The following is a 23,416-nucleotide window of genomic DNA, read 5'->3' as shown; positions in this document are numbered from 1 at the left end:
CCAAAACACAATCCGAACATGCTCCTAAACCCGAAATCACCCAACGGAGCTAAGGAACTATCGGAATTCCATTCCGAGGCCTTCTTCACACTGCTCCGACTACGGTCCAAATTCTAAAACTTAAACTCTCATTTAGGGACTAAGTGTTCCAAAACTCTCCAAATTTCCAAATAAATCTTCCCGGCAACTCACAATAACAGAAACCAACACGGGGAATGCAGTTAATAGGGGATCGGGGTGTTAATTCTTAAAACGATCGGCAGGGTCGTTACACATGAGTACGTAAATTAACACGTACTCAGTAAGTATCGAGCCTAACCCCGGAGAAGTAGTGACGAGGGATCAACATCGACACTCACTAGAGGTCCAATAAAACAATATGAAAAATCATAAGCATGTTTGAAGCAAAACAACAATAATGGGGTAAAACTGTAAGTTACATAATCTTCCCTAGATTTCTTATAAAGATATAAATTTCTCAACCTCGTATTCTATCTCAACGGCTCCGATATATCAAGTGCCAGTATCAAACAGATAAGGAATACCATATAAAATGCCAGGCATCAGTAGAAGGAAAAATCTCGTGAATATTTAGACGGCTAGCAATATAACGCACGATTATGCCGAGGTCGTCAGGCCCGATCCAGAATAATGTGTACACTGTCGAGGGCCATACGGCACGAACCATAGATATATCTATTATACTGCCAAGGCATTCGGCCTTGTGACGATCCAACCCGTCGTCTCATGTATTACAGCCCCGTTTCCCCCATTTATTGCTCTATCATGTTTTATTATCAGCAACAGGTGAGTTAGAGTTGAATTGAATTGTTTTAGATAGGAAATGAGACACTTAGTCTCTTTAAGGAAGGTCTGGTTTGAAAAAGTCAACCGAACGCTGACTTATTAGTTAGAAGGCTCGGATGTGAATTCCGGTGATTCGATTAGCCTCGGGAGGTGATTTGTGACTTAGGAGTGCGATCGGAAGTGATTTCGGAGGTCCGGAGTAGAATTAGGCTTGAATTGGCAAAGTTGGCATTTTGGCGAATTCCGGTGGATAGGTGAGATTTTGATCTGAGGGTCGGAATGGAATTCCGAGAGTTGCAGTAGCTTCGTTAGGTGATTTTGGATATGTGTGCAAAATTTCAGGTCATTCGGAGGCGTTTTGGTCGGGTTTTTGATCGAATGCGTAATTCAGAAGTTTTAAAGAAACTTAGGCTTGAATTCAATGTGATTTGATGGTTTTAGCGTTGTTTGATGTGTTTTGAGGATGAGAACAAGTTTGAATGAGGTTTTAGGATGTATTGGTGTTTTTGGTTGAGGTCCCAAGGGCCTCAGGGTGAATTCGGGTGGTTGAACGAGAGTTTTGAGGTGTGTTGCAGGTCTGTTGCTGCTGTCATATGATATTTCCGCTTCTGCGGTAATGGACCATAGAAGCGGTTCCGCAGAAGCGGGTGAGCGACCGCAGAAGCGGTCAGGCCTGGGTTACGGAATTTCCGCAAAAGCGGAAGGATAGTTGCTTCAGCGGGTCCGCATAAGCGGATATTTTACCGCAGAAGCGGTTGTTGAGAGAACCGCAGAAGCGCATCTGGAGTCGCATAAGCGAAAAGGGTGGTTTTAATGAAAACCGCTTAAGCGGACTTCTGACCGCAGAAGCGGTCCAACATAAGCGGAAGAGGGACCGCAGAAGCGAAAAACAACTGCTACAGAAGGGTTTAAAATATTAAATTTCATCCGCGAACAAGAGTTGGTTTCTACCATTTTAAGCAACTTGGAGAGCTTTGGGCGAGAATTTTCGAGGGTTTTGACTGAAAATCAATTGGAGGTAAGTCTCTTGGCCTAATTATTCGAGTTTATAGTAGAAATTACATGTAAATTGTGGGAAATTCATCAAAAACGGGTCAAGCTAGGGCTTGAAAAGTTGTGATATAAAAACGGATTTTGAAAGGGCATTTGAACTCCGATTTTGGTAAAATTGGTATGTGTAGACTCGTGGCGAGACGAGGAATCCAGTGATGTAAATTTTGTAATTTTTAGAGAAGTGGGCCCGGGGCTCGGGTTTTGCCAACTTAGTGAATTTTGGTGTTTTTCGAGTCTTTTCGATTGGGTTATGTTTCTTTAGCCTATTGTAATGTATTCGTTGTGGTTTTAATCAGATTCGGCGTGCGAAGAGGTTGATTCGAAAGGCAAAGGCATAGCGACCTAGACTTGTGGCCGGCTTGAGGTGAGTAATAGATGTAGATGATGACCTGAGGGTTTGAAACCCCGGTATATCACATTGTGACGCTATATTGAGGCGAGACACGTACTCTATGACGAGTGCAAGGTCGATTGTGACCTAGTCCGTTCTGATTGATGTTCGTACTGTGTTCTTGACTAGAAATTGTTTGGTAATCATCCTACTTGGATTTTATGAATATGTTCGGGGCTTTGTGCCTATCATTTGCATCCTTCAGGGATCCTTATCACTGCTTCCATGATGCTTAGCATATTTCATGATATCAGTCCTGAGTTAGACACTGCCTCGAAATGTTTAGTAAATAAATAAAGATTTAAACACTTAGCTCTATAATTCCTAATAATTGAAACTAAAATGAACAATTTGACTGTGCCCGAGTGGCTTGCATGCATATATATATCTGGACTGAGTGTGGATCGGGCTGCACGCCGCAGCGAATGCTACGATGATATTGCGCTTGGGCTGTAGGAGCCCCTCCGGAGTCTGAACCCCCACAGAATGGATCGGGCTGCGCGCCGCAGCGGTCATGTGCATTGCATTGCATTCATGCATTTATACGTATTTGTCTTACTTGTCCTGGTATTGTTGTTGTTCCGCCGTTTTATGTGCTGAATCGCTAATTATAGCTTTATATTGTAATATTTCGGAATTTCTTACTTTCAGCCATTATATATGTTTATTACTCACTGAGTTGGAAGTACTCACTTTACTCCCTGCACCTCGCGTGCAGTTGCAGGTATCGTTCACCCGGTAGCGGGTTATCAGCGGATTGAAGGTATTGTCATTGTAGCTGAGCAAGGTGACCGCCAGCGTTCGCGGCACCGGATGTTGTCTTTTGTTTTCCAGAAATTTTACTTGCATATATTTATTGNAGGTGATTCTGGCTATTATTTTCTCTATTAAAGGTTGCCACTGTATCAAAGAAATCTTCTTAGTAGCTAGAGGCACTCCCAGGTATTTAAAAGGTAGACTGCCATGGACAAAACCCAAGTGATTCAGGATGTTGGCCTGTTCTTCCTTCTTGACTCCACCAAAGTACACACTGCTCTTCCCAAGATTAGCTTGTAGTCCTGAGGCTGTAGAGAAGGTTCTGAAACATTCATAGAGTGCAGAAATAGAGCTCAAATTTCCTTTGACAAATAGCAGTAGATCATCTGCAAAACTTAAGTGTGTTACACCTAGTTTTGCACATTTAGGATGGAATTGATAGCTCTTTTCATCCTTCAGTTCATTGAGTAGCCTACTCAAGTACTCCAATGGCTATTGCAAATAAGAAGGGAGATATTGGATCTCCTTGTCTCAGCCCCCTAGCTGCATTAAAGGGTTTACTTTGTTCTCCATTGATCACCACAGTATAGTTCACAGTTTGCACACATTCTATTATCCATAACACAAATTGATCAGGAAATCCAAGCTCAAATAACATCTGTCTCACAAAGGGCCATTCAACAGAATCATAAGCTTTTTGTAGGTCAATTTTGATCATGCACCTAGGTGACAAATTCTTCCTTGTATAGTCTTTAACTACATCATAGTCAAGGAATATGTTGTCAGCTATTTTCCTCCCTGGGATAAAGCCAGCTTGAGCTGCACTTATAATATCTGGCATCACAGCCTGCATTCTGGAGGCAAGGATCTTGGCAATCATTTTGTATAGGACTGTACAACATGCAATAGGTCTATACTCTTTCACAGTATTTGGTTTGGAAGTTTTTGGGACTAGTGTGATAGCAGTACAATTGATTGCCCTATACAATTTCCCAGTTTTGAAAAACTCTTTGACAGCAGCAATAACTTCTTTCTTCACAAGGGGCCATACCTTTTTGAAAAAATAGGCATTGTACCCATCAACCCCAGGGGATTTATCATTTCCTATTGAGGACAACCCATCATATATCTCCTTCTCTGTAATTTCTGCACATAAGCTTGTCCTTTGTTGTTGAGTGAGAACTGGCCCTTTCCTCATCGTTTGCTTATTTACTGCTGGTAGAATGTGGGCTGCTGAACCCATCAAGTTTTTATAGAACTTGATTATTTCATCTCTGATTTCCTCTGGATCTTCTAGCTTCTTATTATCAAGAGATGTTAGCTCAGTAATTTGTTTCCTCTGTGTCCTTTCTTTGATCAATGCTGAGAAGTATTTATTGTTTGAGTCTCCAAGTTTGATCCATGTAGCTTTAGCTTTTTGTTGTAAGGCACACTCTTCCATCAGTGACCATTTCTCTAGCTCCTGCAACAACTTTCTTTCTTCTGCAAGCAAATTTGTATTGTCCCTTAATTGCATTAGTTCCTGAGTGTTTTTGAGATCTTGCCTTGCCTTCTCTATTTTTTGTCGGATAAACTTGAACTCCTCATTGTTAAGCCTCCTCAAGTCTGATCTCAGGTTCTTCAATTTCTTCCAAATATTCTCCATACTATTTGTGGAAAAAGTGCTCTGCCATATGTCTTCAACTATCTTCATGAAGTCTTTGTGTTCAGCCCAAACATTGAAGAATTTGAAAGAAACTTTAGTGTTATATCTAGCAACTGCCATTGATAGTAACATAGGTGCATGATCTGAGATATAGGGATCATCATACTGCATCACCACATGTCCCCAATTCATCATCCATTCATGATTGCCAAAAGCCCTGTCTATTCTACTGTATATTCTTTCTGTACTCAGCTGCTTGTTGGACCATGTGTAGTAGTCCCCAGTCCACTGAACTTCTGTTAGTAGCAGGTCATGTATGCATTCAGAGTACTCTTGGATTTCTGTATAAGTAATTGGATTACCAAACAGTCTATCTTCTTGTGTCAACACTGCATTGAAATCTCCAGTAACAAGCCATGGTTTGTTGATACCTACAGCCACTTCTTTCAGTTGTCCCCATAGTGATCTCCTGTGTTCTATTGCATTGAAGCCATAAACAATAGTAAGAAAACAATTGATATCTCCTATCCTGCTTTTAACTTCAGAGTGCAAAATCTGTGCTTCAGCTCTCACCATGCTCACTTCACACCATTGTGAATCCCAAATTAACCATATTCTCCCCTTAGTAGCAGCCTGATAATTGTCATATGCCTGCCATGTTGCAACAGTATTCCCCCTCACCTTCTTTGAATTGTGTTCTTTGACTCTAGTTTCTATGAGTCCAGCTAATCTAATTTTTTTTGTTTTTAAATAATTTTTCAGTTCCTTTTGTTTATACCTCTTATTTATTCCCCTAACATTCCATATTAGCCAATTCATCATGCTGTTTTTGTCCCCCCTCCTTTATCAAGAGGTGTGCCTTGTTCTTCACTATCTCCTCCATGTAGAACTCCAAAACCATTTTTTGTAGGGACATAACACAGTATGGGGAAATTTTTGAGATTGAACTCAAGACTTTTCCCTTTGTTCTTCTCTGGTTGTGCTTCTATTCTATCTCCAAAACAGGCTCTCATCTCTGCACTCACTTGTTGTATCTGTTGTGTAATTTCCTTTGTTTGCTCCATTTGTTGTTCAACTGGTGCTGTGTGTTGTATAGGGCCCTTGTATCTCCATTCCTGTGTGACAGTATTGGTTCTCCTCCTTTTATGTTGGATATCCCTTTGGCCTTCATCCACTTCCTTTTCTCTGCATTTGTGTCCAACTATTTGACAAATTCCACAAAATTCTGGCCTCCAGTCATATGTCACTTGTTGTTGAAAGCATTTCCCTTTTGGATCAATCACAGTAATTTTATCAGGTAATAGTTGACTGACATTTATCTCCACAAGCATTCTAGCATAGGATATCCTAGATTGCTTTGTGGTGCATTCATCAGCAAATACAGGAGTTCCCAATACACTAGCAATTCTACTTAGAGACTTACTACCCCAGCAGTTCATAGGTAGATTAGGGAATTTCACCCACAGTGGTATCTCAGTAGGAAGTTATCGACTGAAATCAAAGTCTGCTGTCCATGGTTTCAAAATTATGGGTCGATTACTGATAGTATATGGTCCATTATAGTACACAGCATGCATATCAGTTATGGAGTTAAATCGAATCACATAGTACCCCTCCTCATGGAAGTATACTTCTGGAGTATCTATATTAATCCAATTTTGACTAATATACCTGTTCATAACATTATACCCAGGTGTTTCCCCAATGACATATGCAATTAAAGCACATTTCCACTTTTCTCTTCTGGTTCTACTTCTTCCGCTTCCAGTTGCACCACCATTTTCCCATCAACGATTTGTGGAGGAATATATATAAGAGCCATACCATTAGTTGAAGATCTGTTGCCTTTGAACAAACTCGTCCATGTTCCCGTCGGATTTACTGCTTCAGCTGCTCGATCCACTGGCTTTTGCATTAAATTCACTGTTACATTGGTCTGGTTCTCAATTACTGTTCCATTGCTCTGAGCTTGCCCTAGTTCCTTCTGCATGATTCCCTTTGTAGTTGTCTCCATAGCATCATTTATCTCTAGCTCCTTTGGTATCTCCTTAGTGTTCGAACTAGATCCTTGTTCCACAGATCTAATTCCTTCAGCTAGCTGCACCGGAGACACCATTGGAGTATTTTTTGGTGTTACTTCTCCTTGAATTCGAGCTCCGACTGAGCTCCAAAAAGCTACAATAGGTATTTTCCTAGGTCGTCCACGCCCCCTTCCTCGTCCCCGACCCCTCGCCCCTGCCATTTCCACGCCGGCGTATGTTTAGCTAACATGCGCCGGGAGCACGAGTGAGGTAGAGAGAGAAAGATCGCAAAAATTTTCTTTTTATATATAAGTAATATTTAACAATTCAAATTTCTAAAAATATAATTAAAAAACCTTGTTTAACTCTACAAATAGTACTCCAATAGGTTCTTTTTCTTTTAAACGAAAAATATTTTTTATCTTTACTAAAATTTGAACAGTAAAAAAAAATTGTAGAGGACTCTTCCTGAGGACGGACCACTTGGACAGTACTCTTGAGGGAAGTAGTCCAGGTAGATTTTTCTTTATTTTTTTTAGGTACTGTAGTAATTCTCCCTTGGTTTTTCTTTTGACCACGGTTGTTTTCCAAGGGCTTTTTCTTGAACCGGGTTAGGTAGATTTTTCTTTCGTAGTTTTAGGACCATGATGGGTGAAGGCTAGAATGCGACCCTAGATGTACACACCTGAGAATAACAAAAACGATCTGAGGGTGCAACGTCTAGGCTCGTTTGTAGACTCATACTTTGATGCCTTAACTTTGCAAACGCTCGTATGAGTGTGTTGATAAACTGATTCGGAATGAGTTACATGCCAAGTGTGTGTGAGCTATTACTTGCATTCTGTGCCTGCATGCGATACCTAGAACTTGCCCTGTGTGTTTGCAAAGCGAAATAGAAGCTGTTTGGTTTTAGAGATGATTGAGGCATTTCTTTGTATAGCCTGTATAATTGTGAATCCACCTGTACATTTTGCCATAGTTAACCACTTTGAGCCTGAAGCCTGTTCTTTGATAACCCTATAATAACCTACATCCCTGTGTTTGAGTAGTTTGACTGCTTGATCCTGCACCTCCTAGAAGCACTTGAATTATTAAAGAACATACAAAAGTGAAAGTGTGGGGTAGTAGGGGAGTGGAAAAAGGGGAATCAGGAAAGAAATACTTGAATGGTTCAATGGGTGTTAAAAAAAAAAAGAAAAAAAGAGAAAAGAAAAGAAAAGAGGAAAAGGCCAGTGCACCTAAAGAAAAGTGGGGGGCAACTATGAAACAAAATGTGGAAGAACGATTGGGTTGAACATGGAAATTGAAACAAAAAGGAAGTTTGTATTAAAAGTGCTTAGGGAGGTTAGTCACTATATCCAAATATATCCTACTCGTCCCTTAGCCTACATTACAACCAAATAAAGACCTTTTGATCTTTGACTGAACAACTCGATTAGTAGAGTATTACACTAGGGGCAAGCCTATGGTGTATCTGTGTGGCATGTGAATGTTCTTTGCTGAGAGTGAGTGAATTCTGTCTATCTATGGTTCCTTGTTGCTTAATTTATTGTGTGTGGAACTTCTCTCAGATTTGTGATGTGAGGGCATGTGACTCAGGAAGAAAAAGTGAGTTTTCACCTCTGTTAGAGTAACTAGAGTAAGCACGAGTGTGTCATAGCGTTAGAGTCTGCATCTGAGTGTGACTGTTGCACTGCTTAGGTTATTCGTTCATAATGGCGGGTGTGGCATAAACTTGGGGCAATGCATCCAACGGTTAGGCCTAGAAGTGTGGTTTAATTTTCTCGAGGACGAGCAAAGGTTTAAGTGTGGGGTGTTGATAATAGGTGAATTTAACTATAATTAGGCCCTAAAGAACCACCTTCTTGTATAGTTTTGATGATAAAAGTGATAACAAAATGCTCTGATTAGTGCTTTTCATGCTTTGCAGGTGATATATGACAAGAGAAGGCTATGGAGTACTTTTGGGATCAAATATGGAGAAAAAGAGGCCAATCTTAAAATTTTGCCAAGTGAACCAAGCGAAGCAGCTCAAGCCAGGCCTGAAGAAGGACTGCCGCGGTTCCACTGAGACCGCGACAGAACCGCGGTAGAAGACTGTCGCGGATAAGTTGAGATTCAGAGAAGGTGTGTGCCCGCGGTTTGACCGCGACCGCGGCAGAGGCGGAAAAGTTCAGGGACTTAAGTGCAAAACACGGGATTTTTAGCCCAAAACCCTATTTTAAATACTAGACTTCGCCCAAAGGAGGCAAGAATTGTATTGGAGAATATTTTAGCAAGAAAAACAATTGTAAGAGATCACCTAAAACATCATATCTTCTTCTTCATTAATTTTTCTTGCAATTATGATTATGAATATTGTTCTAGTTTATTTACCCATAGTCATGAGCAGCTAAATCTTTTGTCTAGGGTTTTGATGGAACCTATTAAGGGATGAACTTCTTGTTTATGTGAATACAGTTTGCCAGTTTAAATTTCTATTTGTTCAACTACGTGTTAGTTGTAGTTAATTGACAGGATCCTCAATTAGTTGTGCCTATTTAGTGTGCATAACTCGGGAGAGAGTGCATATTTAGGTGAATGTTGAAAAACACCACTCCCAAAGTATAAGAGGGATCTATAACTGCGGGTTTAAAGGTGGGATTAGGAATAACAAAGCCTTGGGTGCAATCTTAAGTGAACTGTGATAAATAAAGCTAGCTAGTGTATCTCGGGAGAGTGCATTAAGTAAATTACTGTGATTACTCGGGAGAGATTTACGGTAAGAAGAGCGTTCATGATTGATAGAATGTGTTGGTGAATTTGTATGAAACATAAACAGAGGGAATTCCATCAATAGGGGAAATCAGTACCTTAGCGCTTTCTCATTATTGTTTACAGCTTAGCATCTTTAATTTGCAGCTATTAGTTACTGTTAATCTTAGTTATTAAAAACACCATCAACTGTGATTCTCAACGTTTGGGAAATTGATTCTAAAGAGTTTAGTAGGTCTAAAGATAGTGATTGATAGGTTAATTCTCAGTGGATTCGACTCTGGGCACAATACTCAGGTTATATTTGCAACGTCCGCATTGTCCTTTTTATAAGGCATAGTTGGGCTTGATCAATGGTTACGGTTTATTGCATGTTTCATTTATCATTGGCAGTATGTGAAAGTGTTGGAATGAGACTTTAGTTGATAAGAGGTTTCCTATCGATATTCGATTGTTATGTGCAGCTACTGTGAATAGAAGTTATCGTTTCGAGTGTTTGAGTTATATGGTATATCATGTAATTGCACCTGAGGTTGCAGGTATGGGTTATTACAGCTGGTTCGGGATTATTCAGAGTATAGATGTGAGGTTCTAACCTTGTGTGTGATTTCGGAAAGTGAAATGTGGTTCTATGACTTATAGGCTAGACTGGATTGTGTGATTTTAGTTAAAATGTGTTATCGGACCTATATGAGATAGGGTGACGTGGGATCACCCCCGGGTATATGCATGGTAAGGTTATTCAGCGATTGGTTGGCTTTTAGAACAGCTCTGGGTACGTTCGAGGACGAACGTGTGTTTAAGTGGGGGAGGATGTAGCGACCCGACCGGTCGTTTTGAGCTTTTGCACTTTGATCGCCAGTTCTCGGACATGACTTGCCCCGTGTTATTTATTATGACTAATGTAGACAGTTGGTTTTGGTTTTTCAGGAAAAATCGGAATGAATTTGAAAGTACAGTCTCAGTTGAAAGCTTGGAATTTGAAAGGTTTGACCAAGAGTTGACTTATTTGTATATGAGCTCGGATCGGAGTTTTTATGATTTGGTTATCTTCGTTGGGTGATTTATGACTTAGGAGCGTGATCGGAATTGGTTTTGGAGGTCCGGTGTAGAATTAGACTTGAATTGGCGAAGTTAGTATTTTGGCGAATTCCGGTTGATAGGTGAGATTTTGATCCGAGGGTCGGAATGGAATCCCGAGAGTTGCTGTAGCTTTGTTAGGTGATTTGGGATGTGTGTGCAAAATTTCAGGTCATTCGGAGGTGTTTCGGTTGGGTTTTTGATCGAATGTGTGTTTCGGAAGTTTTAGAAGAACTTAGGCTTGAATCCGATGTAATTTGATGGTTTTGGTGTTGTTTGTGGTGTTTTGATGATTGGAGCGAGTTTGAATGATGTTTTAGGATAGGTTGGCACTTTTGGTTGAGGTCTCGGGGGCCTCGGGGTGATTTCGGATGGCCATCAGGGTGAATTTTGGACTTGTGGTATTTCTGAAGTTGTTGGTATCTGGTATTTCCGCATCTGCGGAAAAGGGGCCGCAGATGCGGTTCCGCAGATGCGGTGATGCGGTCGCAGGTGCGAGTTTTCTTAAGGAGTTGCCTTTCCGCAGATGCGAGCTTGGAGCCGCATCTGCGATGCCGCAGATGCGGCGTGTGGACCGCAGAAGCAGATAAGNCAGTGTGAATGAATTCCCGGATGCTTTCCAGATGAGCTCCCTGGGATTCCACCAGACATGGAGATTGATTTTGGGATCGATGTGATGCCAGGCACGCAGCCTATATCAATTCCACCTTACAGAATGGCACCGGCAGAACTGAAAGAGCTAAAGGAACAATTGAAGGATTTGCTAGAAAAGGGGTTCATCCGGCCGAGTGTATCACCGTGGGGCGCCCCGGTCTTGTTTGTAAGGAAGAAAGATGGATCTTTGTGGATGTGTATTGACTACCGGCAACTCAACAAAGTCACAATAAAAAACAAATATCCTCTGCCAAGAATAGATGACTTGTTTGATCAATTGCAAGGTGCTACGTGTTTCTCAAAGATTGATTTGCGGTCCGAGTATCATCAATTGAAAATAAGGGAGCGGGATATTCCAAAAACAGCTTTCAGAACTCGGTATGGGCACTTTGAGTTTATGGTGATGTCTTTTGGGTTAACAAATGCCCCGTCAGCTTTCATGGATCTTATGAATCGAGTCTTCAAGCCCTTTCTAGACTCCTTTGTGATAGTGTACATTGACGACATTTTGGTATATTCTCGAAGTCGGGAGGACCACGCTGACCATCTCAGGGTAGTTTTGCAGACTCTTCAGCAACATCAATTGTATGTGAAATTTTCAAAATGTGAATTTTGGCTAGAATCTATCGCATTCTTGGGTCATGTCGTTTCCAGGGAAGGAATTATGGTTGATCCTCAAAAGATAGAAGCGGTGAAGAATTGGCCTAGACCTACCACTCCAACAGAGATACGCAGTTTCTTGGGTTTGGCTGGGTACTACAGGAGATTTGTGGAGGGATTTTCTACTCTTGCCTCTCCATTGACTAAATTGACGCAGAAAGCAGTTAAATTCCAATGCTCCGATGCTTGTGAAAAGAGTTTCCAGGAATTGAATCAAGGTTGAAAACAACACCGGTATTAACCCTACCAGAGGGTACAGAGGGGTTTGTGATGTATTGCGATGCTTCGAGAATCGAGCTTGGGTGTGTGTTAATGCAACATGGCAAGGTTATAGCTTACGCTTCCAGGCAGCTCAAAAATCATGAAAAGAATTACCTAACTCATGACTTAGAATTGGCGGCAGTGGTATTTTCTCTAAAAATTTGGCGACATTATCTATACGGGGTCCATGTGGATGTATTCACGGACTACAAGAGCCTCCAATATATTTTCAGGCAGAAGGAGTTGAATCTGAGACAGAGAAGATGGTTAGAGTTACTTGAGGACTACGACATCGACATTCTCTATCACCCGGGAAAGGCTAATGTTGTAGCGGATGCTCTTAGTCGGAAGTCTATGGGGAGCTTAGCTCATATGGAGGCAAACCAGAGACTGTTGGCAAGGGAGGTTCATCAGCTAGCTAATTTGGGAATTTGCTTGGCGGGTTCTAGTGAAGGAGGAGTAATTGTGCAAAATAGAGCCGAATCGTCGCTCGTGTCGGAGGTGAAAGAAAGGCAATTCAGTGATCCATTGCTAACACAACTGAGGGAAGGGATTCATAGTCACAAGACCACAGCTTTTTCCTTAGGCATGAATGATGGTGCTCTACGGTACCAAGACCGCCTATGTGTTCCAGATATCGACGGTCTTTGGGAAAGGATCATGGCAGAAGCTCACACATCTAGGTATTCCGTGCACCCGGGTTCTACAAAAATGTATCATGATCTCAAAGAGATTTATTGGTGGAACAACATGAAGAGGGATGTGGCGGACTTTGTGGCAAAATGTCCGAATTGTCAGCAACTGAAGGCCGAACATCAAAGGCCCGGTGGATTGGCTCAAAGCATAGAAATTCCGATGTGGAAATGGGAAATGATTAACATGGACTTTTTGGTAGGGTTGCCGCGCACTCCACGCAAGTTTGACTCAATTTGGGTAATCGTGGATCGACTCACGAAATCAGCGCACTTCTTGCCAGTCAAAGCTACCGACACAGCGGAACAGTATGCTCAGTTGTATATCAAGGAAATAGTCAGGTTACATGGCACACGAGTCTCAATCATATCAGATCGAGGGGCTCAATTCACAGCCAACTTTTGGAGGAAGATTCAGCAAGGTTTGGGTACGCAGGTAAATCTTAGCACAGCTTTTCACCCTCAAACTGATGGGCAAGTAGAGCGGACTATTCAGACGCTTGAGGATATGTTGCATGCTTGTACTCTTTATTTCAAAGGTAGCTGGGATGACCATTTGCCACTCATAGAATTTCCTACAACAACAGCTTCCACGCTAGCATCCAGATGGCACCATTTGAGGCATTGTATGGTAGGAGATGCAGGTCTCCCATTGGGTGGTTCGAGGTTGGAGAAGCAGAATTGATAGGGTCGAACCTCGTGCATCAGGCCATAGAAAAAGTCAAGATTATTAAGGAAAGGTTGAAAACTGCTCAAAGTCGCCAAAAGTCTTACTCGGACATTCGTCGCAGAGATTTGGAGTTCAAGGAAGATGATTGGGTATTTTTGAAGGTTTCCCCTATGAAGGGTATCATGCGATTTGGGAAAAAGGGGAAGTTGAGTCTGAGGTATGTCGGACCATACAGAATTATTCAGAGGATTGGTCAGGTGGCATACAAGCTCGATCTACCACCCGAAATGTCATTGGTACATCCGGTCTTTCATGTGTTTATGTTGAGGAAGGTAGTGGAGACCCGTCCACTATTGTGCCAGTTGAGACTATTGAAGTCAATAAAGAACTGTAGTATGAAGAAGTTCCAGTTGCCATTCTTGATAGGCAAGTTCGGAAATTGCGAAATAAGGAAATTGCGTCCGTGAAAGTGTTATGGCAAAATCAGCAGGTTGAGGAAGCCACTTGGAAAGCCGAGGATGAAACGAAAAAGAAGTACCCGCATTTGTTTGAATAGTCATGTAATAGCTTTTATGCATTTGATTCCTTACGAACCCTTATCTTGTAATTTAATCAATGAAAACTATCCCGTATTGGTTATATATGTTGCCTATGTGGCCATGGTTGGTGTTGTACAGTACAAGTCATGTTATGTTAAGAAACATGTATATGCTGGTTAGGATATGATTCTGGGGCTCTCTGACAGGTGGGTAGGCCTAGATACAAAGGAAACTCTTGCGAAATTTTTGGAAATTTAGGGAGTTAGCCAAATTTGGAAACTATTAACAGGTTTTAGGTTGTAAGAGGTAGAAGATTGCATGAAGAACTCCTTATAAGTGACCCTTGATCCTCATTCGAGGACGAATGATTTTAAGTGGGGGAGGATGTAAGGCCCCGTGAAAACCTGTACTCGAAACTTAAAAGCTCGTAGTGCCAACTTACGAATATGAGTTAGGAATGTGTAAAATTCTTCGCGGTGAGCTTGCTCGCCTTGGTTCGGACCCTTTGTACTGATATAAGCTTTTAAAAATCAAGAATCAAAGTTTTCCAGAAAAGTGCTATTATGCGGTCTAGAATGCAGTCGCAAATCAAGTATGTGGACCACATTTCTATCGCAAAGTGAGTCAGTGTGTTAGTCAAATTTGAGGTCAAAATGCGGTCCATTATGCGATCGCATAACTGATATGCGGACCGCATAGTCGTCGCATAATCATCTTGGAATTTTGTAAAGGGCAGTTTTGCGGTGCATTATGCGACCGCAGAACGGGTATGCGGACCGCATTTCTGCCGCAAACCTAGACAGAAGGATCAGATTTTTGGAGCACTTTTGCGGTCCATTTTGCGGGCCGCATTTCCACTTTCCGATCGCAAATGCGATCTCGGGGCTCCAATTTTTCTAATTTTTAAACCCGACCCCCTATCGATATATTCGATATTATAGCTCATTTTAAGCATATCTTCTAAGACGTTTAGAGAGAGAGAGAGAGAGAGAGAGAGGGTCTTAGAGAGGGAAAGTGTCTTCTATCAAATTCTCCTTGAGCCTTGCTAAAACATTGAAGAAAATCAAGGGAATACGCCTAAATTTTCATTCCCAAGAGGTAAGATTCATCACCTCAGCTCTTAGTTCTATACTTAACTATAAGGGGTCAATAGTGAAGTAATTTATGAGTATAAGGATGAAATTCTTGCATGCATATCCCACCATAGGGTATTGGAAGGTAGAAAACTAAAAAGAAGGCAATTGGGGATATAAAATGATAGAAATTCCTCACAAAAAGGGCCTAAGATCACAATGCACCTTTAGTGTTTGATGATATGCTCGAACCAAGCTAGAACTTCAGTCTCATCTCTAATTCTCGGTTCAATTTGTAATTCTTACACAATAGATCGAAGTGCTAAGAGTTCCGGAATTTTGTAAGGATTAAGGAAAGCTAAATTGAGGTATGTATGGCTAAAACCCCATTTTATTAGAAATTGAGCTCCGTTGGTGTTTACGCAAATGTGGTAAGACTAGAACTTGTTGATGTATCGATAGGCATTTTATATGAATTGGTTTGCAATTATATATGTATCAACATGAAGAATGTGCCTTAACGTTTGTAGTAAACTATCCTTGATATTTAATGATGTGTGAAGAATACAAATCATGTGTTACATGCCTGGGCTATAAGCCAAGATTAAAACTAAGAATTGTCGTGCTAACTATGTGAAATCCCACTTGTGTTTGCCACTTGATTTGCTTCTGTATGTGCCTATGATCACAAATTGCTAGATGGACATTGAAAATGGAAAAGATATGATAATTGTGGGCCTACGTGCCAATGAATGGATATGATATATGTGAAATGAAGATTCAAATGAGATGGATAATGAGAAAGGAACAATGCCTAGGTAAGGCGGCCTAGCCGATCGGGCCGTGATCGGACACCATGCCGCACACATGGTGGTGATGTGCAAATATTGAAATCCGGAAAAAGGGAAACATGGTTATCTTACTAATAAAGAGTGGGGTAGGAAGTGTGTGATAAGGCTTGCTTGGTTGGGTTCACCCGATAGAGCGCTGGTCGCGCCTCCCGAGGTTGGGGCGTGACAGGTGTATAATATAATATGTGAACCCTATAGACGGGCTATGAAATGCATAGGTGTATAATATAATATGTGAACCTTACTAACGGTCTATAAAACGTATATGTGCATAACAAGAAAGGACCGAATGGTTTGGTGAGATGCCTATTTAACACAAACGGTAGGTTGTTTTTATTTCATTGCCCTTGCTTGTACATGTTGTTGTGATTACATTATATTTTGTATCCCACGTATAGCTCATATGGTTGAATTGACCCCAAGGAAGTTCAGAGTGACGTAAGTAAAATAAAAATGTGAAATGTAAATCCAAGGGATATTTTATAGTTGCTTGACGTACTATGATTTCCTTTCTTATGTGGTTATTCTATTTTGAAAGAGGACTTCTAGCTATACATACTAGTGCTATTCGACGGCACTAACGTCCCTTTTGTCGGGGCGTTGTATCTTTAATTGATACAGGTGGTCCCACAGCAGGCGGCATCGATCTGTGATAGCAGTGCACTCTTTTCAGCTGACTTGGTGAGCCCCACTTCATTTCGGGGTCCTGTATCTTGTGTTTCTCATGTACTTTGTATTTTGAGGTATAACCGGAGCCTTGTTGCCGGTATTTCCCTATTACTCTCCAGTTGTATTTAAAGGCTCCGTAGACGGGTTGTGGGTGGTGGTTGATATTGGGAACTGAACTAGAAATGTTGGTATTTGCTAAACATGTTCTTAATAAATGCATAAAACTTGTAATATTTTGAAAATTATGAACGAAGTTGCTAATGGAAACGAAATGGAAGTCGTTAATGATAAATTTACAAAGTATGATATTCATGAATTAGTTTGGGTAGAATGAAACCTAACAGGCTTGCTCAGTCGGGTTTACTCGGTTGAGCGCCTGTCGCGCTCCTCGGTTTTTGGGGCGTGAAAAAAGGTTGGGTACAAGTTGGACGAAATACCTGCGCAGCGAGATCAGCCATTTCCTGGAACGCTCTCTCCAAAGCAGCCTGGAGCTCTCCTGATTCTTTCTCTCCTCAGGCAAAATGAGCCTCCGACTCCCGTAGCATCGAAGGAAGCTTCTTGCACTCTTTCTCACGGTAAGAAAGCTCCTCGCAGAGCTGAAAGAGGGCGTGGTCGTACATATCCTTGCACTACAGCACAGCAGAAGAGTTAGAGAAACGAAGAAGGACGCCCGAGACTAAAAGAGGCATACACGTGAAGGAAGCCGGCCTTATAGTCTGTTATATTCTCATTAGGTCCGGGAATCTCCACCTCCACTGCCTTGCTCAATCAACAGTCTGTCCTCACCGTTTGTATGTTTGTCACGACGCTAATGTATCGGGACACGTGTTCACATCGGCCCGGTGTGGATGAAGTGGCATCGATGGTAAAATCTTTCGACATATCAAGATTGGGTGGAGTGCACTGTTCCAAGGAAGGTATCGCTCTGGCTTTCTTTTTAGGCGATCGAGATGGTGATGCGACTTCGCCATCGAGGAACCGTTCTAGAAGTCCTAGCCATATCAATGGTAAAAAAATTTCTCTAAAACAAGATGGAAGAGTGTAAAAGATGATGGGTTTTGACACGTGAATTTGAAGATGCGGAGTATCAAACAGTCGATATATTTATACGAACCGCTTGGGCAGCGGAAAAGGCGAGCCGATAGGCAGTTCGTGGGTTCCTCGATAATCGCATTTGACGGTGACCCTTGCACGGTTTTCTGGGGTATGGCATTTAATGCTATTATAGGTTTACGTCAGGGCAATGATGCCCTCGAAACGGCAGTTCAAAATCGTTCCCCATTACTATCTGTATACGGTAAAATCGGAGGGCCCGATTTCTCGTCAGCAAGGCATTTCTGGGAGATCATCTTGAGACCTCGAGGCTGTGAGGTCGCGGTCGAGTTCTTACCCTCGAAGTCCACTAACGCCCGACCTAATGGCAATACTAGGGATGGGGAGTTCCCAAGCCGTGCAACTAGCACTGGCAGAGCTTGGTGCCACCTAGTCGTCCCATCCCCCTTATCTTCGTAATTAATGCTTTTGTACTATGTCAGGTTTCCCCTCCTATATAAGGGGGATCCTTACTATTTCATAGGGGACTGATGTTGCTCCAACTATTCTACAGAAGATAAATAATAGCACTCTCTCTCTCTCTCTTTACTCTCTCGATTTTGTTTCTCTATTTTATTATCTTCATACTTGTTCTTCATTTATTGCTTATCATTGGCCACAAAGAGCCTCCTTTAATATTATTGCATCTGTTAGCCCTTCCCCGACTGCCCCTGATAGCTCGAGCCCGAGGTCGGGAATCGACCTCGAGCCCCTAAACCGTCTAGATCGAGGCCCTGAACGGCTATCTTTCGGTTCGATTACGACTCCATTTTAGCTCGCATCTCGCCCTTAAACTTCATATACATAGCATCAACTGCTCTACAACTAGCATAAAAATAGATCACGTATTTTTAGAGTCCCATCAACAAATTTAATTGTTATTACCATTTTTACGGTAAACATGAGTGTTGATAGCTACAATACACCCCAAACAACAAAACAAGATTTAAAGTTTACAACATGTTAGGTAAACACCTAGGTGGAGGTCATAGCCCTAGGCCTTTTGCAATATTTTGAAAACAACAAGAAAAACACAATTTCTTAGTTTCAATTACTTATTTGAAATATTAGTTTAACTTAGCTGTAGAACCAACCAAATTTGTGGAAGTGTAATTAAAGATAGTTCAAACTAATATACCTTAATATATTCTCCCAAATCCCAATCTCATAGCTTCTTATGGAATTCGACCTTGACTCTGTTGGGTATTACTATTGCATCTACCATTTCATATCCTCTAATAGAGGTGTGACTTGGACGAGATCAGTCCACAATCACCCAATTTGAGTCAAACTTGCGCGGAGTGCGCGGCAGTCCTACCACAAAGTCCATATTAATCATCTCCCACTTCCAAATTGGGATCTCTATGTTCTGTGCTAACCTACCGGGCCTTTGATGCTCGACCTTCACTTACAAATAGTTTGGACATTTTGCCACAAAGTCTGCTACATTCCTCTTCATGTCATTCTGCCAATAGACTTCCTTGCGATCATGATACATCTTCGTAGAACCTGGGTGCACGGAATACCTAGAAGTGTGGGCTTCAGCCATAGTTCTTTCCCGAAGGCCATCTATATTTGGAAAACTCGGTCTCCCTTGGTACCGTAGTTTACCATCATCCATGCCAAGAGAAAAATTTGTGGTCTCATGTTTATGAATCCACTCCTTCAATTGAATGGATCGTCGTATTGCTTCTCCTTAACCTCTGGCACAAGCGATGATTCAGCTCTATTTTGTACAATTACCCCTCCTTCACTAGAGTCCGCAAGACGAACTCCCAAACTAGCTAACCGGTGAATTTCCTTGGCCAACAACCTCTGATATGCCTCCAAATAAGCCAAACTACCCATAGATTTTCGGTTAAGAGCATCCGCCACAACATTGGCTTTTCTCGGGTTATATAGAATATCGATGTCGTAGCCTTTGAGTAACTCAAGCCATCTTCTCTACCTCAGATTCGGCTCCTTCTGTTTGAAAATATATTGAAGGCTTTTGTGGTTTGTGAATACATCCGCATGGATCCCATACAAATAATGACGCAAAATCTGCAATGCAAAAACCTCCGCCGCAAGTTCTAAGTCATGTGTTAGATAGTTCTTTTCATGGTTCTTGAGTTGCCTAGAAGCATAAGCTATAACCTTGCCATGTTGAATTAATACACACCCAAGCTCGATCCTTGAAGCATCGCAATATACTACAAACACCTCTGTACCCTCTGGCAGGGTCAACACCGGCGCCGTAATCAATCTTGATTTCAACTCCTGGAAGCTCCTTTCACAAGCATCGGACCATTGGAACTTAATTGCTTTCTATGTCAATTTAGTCAACGGAGAGTCAAGGGTAGAGAACCCATCCACAAACTTCCTGTAATACCCTGCTAAGCCCAAGAAACTACTAATCTCTATTGGAGTTGTAGGTCTAGGCCAATTTTTCACCGCTGCAATCTTCTGAGGATCAACCTTAATTCCTTCTCTGGAGACGACATGGCCTAAGAATGTAACAGATTCAAGACAAAATTCACATTTCAAAAACTTCGCATACAACTGGTGCTGATGAAGGGTCTGCAGAACCGCCCTGAGATGATTGGCATGGTCCTCTCGACTCCATGAATATAAAAGGATATTGTCAATGAACACTATCACAAAGGAGTCAAGAAAAGACTTGAAAACCCGATTCATAAGATCCATGAAAGTTGTCGGGGCATTTGTTATCCCCAAAGACATTACTAGAAATTCAAAGTGCCCATACCGGGTCCTAAACGCTATTTTCAGAATATCCTGCTCCCTGATCTTCAATTGGTGATACCTTGAGTGTAAATCAATTTGGAAGAAATACCTAGCACACTGTAATTGATCAAACAAATCATTTATCCTTGGTAGTGGGTGCTTAAGTTTGATTGTGACTTTGTTGAGCTGTTGGTAGTCAATACACATCCGTAGCGACCCATCTTTCTTTCTTACAAAGAGAATTGGTGCGCCCCAAGGCAACACACTCGGTCGGATGAAACCTTTCTCTAATAAATCCTTCAATTGTTCTTTTGCTCATTCAATTTTACCGGTGCCATCCTGTATGGTGGAATAGATATAGGTTGCGTGTCTGGCATCACATCAATCGCAAAATCAATCTCCCTATCTAGTGGGGCCCTAGGGAGCTCATCCGGATAGACGTCTGGAAATTCATTCACCGCAGGCACCGATTCAAGTGTAGGTGCCCCATCATCGGTGTCCGTTACCGGGACTAAATGATAAATACACCCCTTATTAATTGTCTTCGTGGTCTTAAGGTAAGAAATAAACCTACCCTTTGGCACCACATTATCCCCCTTCCGTTCAACAACTGGCTCATTTGGAAATTCAAACCTTATAGTTCTAGTTCAACAATCGAGCTTGGCAAAGCATGAATAAAGCCAATTCGTTCCCATTATTACATTAAAATCAACCATTCCAAATTCAATGAGATCGTTTATATCTCGACCACGTACCATGACAACACAATCTCTATAAATCCGCACAGCCATAATAGACTCACCGATTGGAGTAGATGCAGAGAACAACTCATGAAGATATTCTGGTTCTATCCATTGCAACATACGGAGTGACATAGGACAAAGTGGAACCGGGATCAATAAGAGCGTACTCATCATGATATTGGACAGTCAATATACCTGTGAAAACATCTGGAGAAGCCTCTGCACTCTGGCGACCACTCATAGCATAAAAATGGTTGGGTCCTCTTGAACTCCGTGCACCACCCCTAACTGCACCACGCCTTGCGGGTGCTGGAGTGCCTCGAGCTGGAGAGGGTGCTGAGGATGTAGCAGCTGCAGAACTGGATGGATGTGATGTGCCCCTGCCCGCACCCTGGCGGGACGAATGACACTCTCTCTGAATATGACCCCTCATTCCGCACTTGTAGCATATGGGTAAGTCCATGTAGCAGACCCCCAAGTGCATCTTCCCACACCTGGGGCATGGGGGCCTCCGTCGCTGCTGGAATCTATCTCCTGACCGACTCTGCTGGTGGGGTCCCCTGTTGCCCTGACTGGGCCTAAAACGACTCCACTGCTGTTGACTGGGCCCTGATGGCGGTGCACTGGCTGAGGACTGAGCAAAAGCCTGGGATGGTCCTGATGACCCTCCGCAGAATGCTGACCTACCGCTACCAAATGAATATCCAAGGTTTCCCGCGGACCGGGCCTTACCGCTACCCTCTCGCTCCATTATGTTCTTCAACATACGGTTCTCTGTAGCTTGAGCAAATTCCACAAGCTTTCCATGGTTCATATCAGAATCCAAAGTAGCTGTGGTAGCCTCATTAATAACCAAGGGACTAAGGCCCTGCACAAACCAGTGCACTCTAGCCTCCATAGTGGACATCATGCGAATAGCATACTTGGACTGGCGCGTGAACTCCATATGGTACTCCCATACACTCGTGCTTCCTTGTTTTAGGTTCCCAAACTCAATGGCACGGGCTGCCTTAGTCTCGGCAGGCAAGAAATGATCCATGAAAGCAACTGCAGACTCACTCCACCTTGCTGGAGGGCTCCCCTCCTCACGGGAATCCTCCCACATCTCAAACCATGAATAAGCCACCACTCTCATGCGGTAAGAGGACAACTCCACTCCCTCTGTCTCGGAGAGTCTGGTACATATCACCAATGAAGTTATGGGGGTCCTCCTCGGGATTAGCATCCGTGAAAACTAGATGATCTAACTAAAGGAACATACTTAACCTGGAAATAGCAAAATCCCCTTGCTGCCTAGAAGAAGTAGGTGCAACATATGATCTTTGGGCCTTGGAAGCCACTATCTAAGCCAACATATGTATCGCTCACCTAAGATCCCCATCAGAAACACTAGAGCCCGAAGCTGGGGCTAGAGGTGAAATCGGAATATCAGTTGGCAGGATCGTTGTAGCCTCAACAGAAGTAGGAACTGGTGCAGTCAGATCAGGTGTAGTAGAATCGGGCAGTGTAGTAGTCGGGGGATTATCCTCACCCCTCGGGTACTCACCCACACCATCAAGTAAAGAATCAACTTCCTCTCCTCGGGTGGCATTGGCTCCTTGGCAAGTTCTTGCCTTCTTTCAAAGTGCAATGTACTAAAAATTAGAGCAATGCACGAGTTAGGGGAGAGCACTCTCACATTCAGCTCTATCGCACGATATAGAACATCAAAGAATGGTATTATTCCTAAATGTCCAAGTAGCCTCCTAATTATAGATGTGATAGATAACACACCGATAAGAAGGACTCTACTAGACACGGCTACTACACATCCTAGGACACTTTAAAACCTTGGGCTCTGATACCATATTTGTCATGCCCGAAACTCGGGGAGCGCAACCGGCGCTCAACCGAGTGAACTCGGTCAAGCAAGCTTGTTTGATACTTTCTACCCAACTCACCCATGATCAAGAGAAGACATGTTTTCATTAATTACACAGTAGGGAGATCAAGTGTACAATACCAAATCGTTTCATTAGTTACTTCTTTTCAAAGTCTCAAAATACACACATTCCCATGGTCTAAAGTAGAACAGTGATTCAAAACGCAACATGAATTGTTTCATTTTCCCCAACACTGACATACAACCCACACTATGTCTACGGAGCCTCTAATAATTAAAAGGAGTACAATAGTAGTGCCGGCAACAAGGCTCCGGCTATACCTCAAAACATGATAAGAAAATGAACAAAAGATACATGACCCCGGGATGAAGTGGGGCTCATCGAGTCTGCTGGGAAGA

Source organism: Nicotiana attenuata, unplaced genomic scaffold (assembly GCF_001879085.1).
Source record: "Nicotiana attenuata strain UT unplaced genomic scaffold, NIATTr2, whole genome shotgun sequence".
NCBI classification, from domain to species: domain Eukaryota; kingdom Viridiplantae; phylum Streptophyta; class Magnoliopsida; order Solanales; family Solanaceae; genus Nicotiana; species Nicotiana attenuata.
This window is presented reverse-complemented; position numbering follows the sequence as displayed.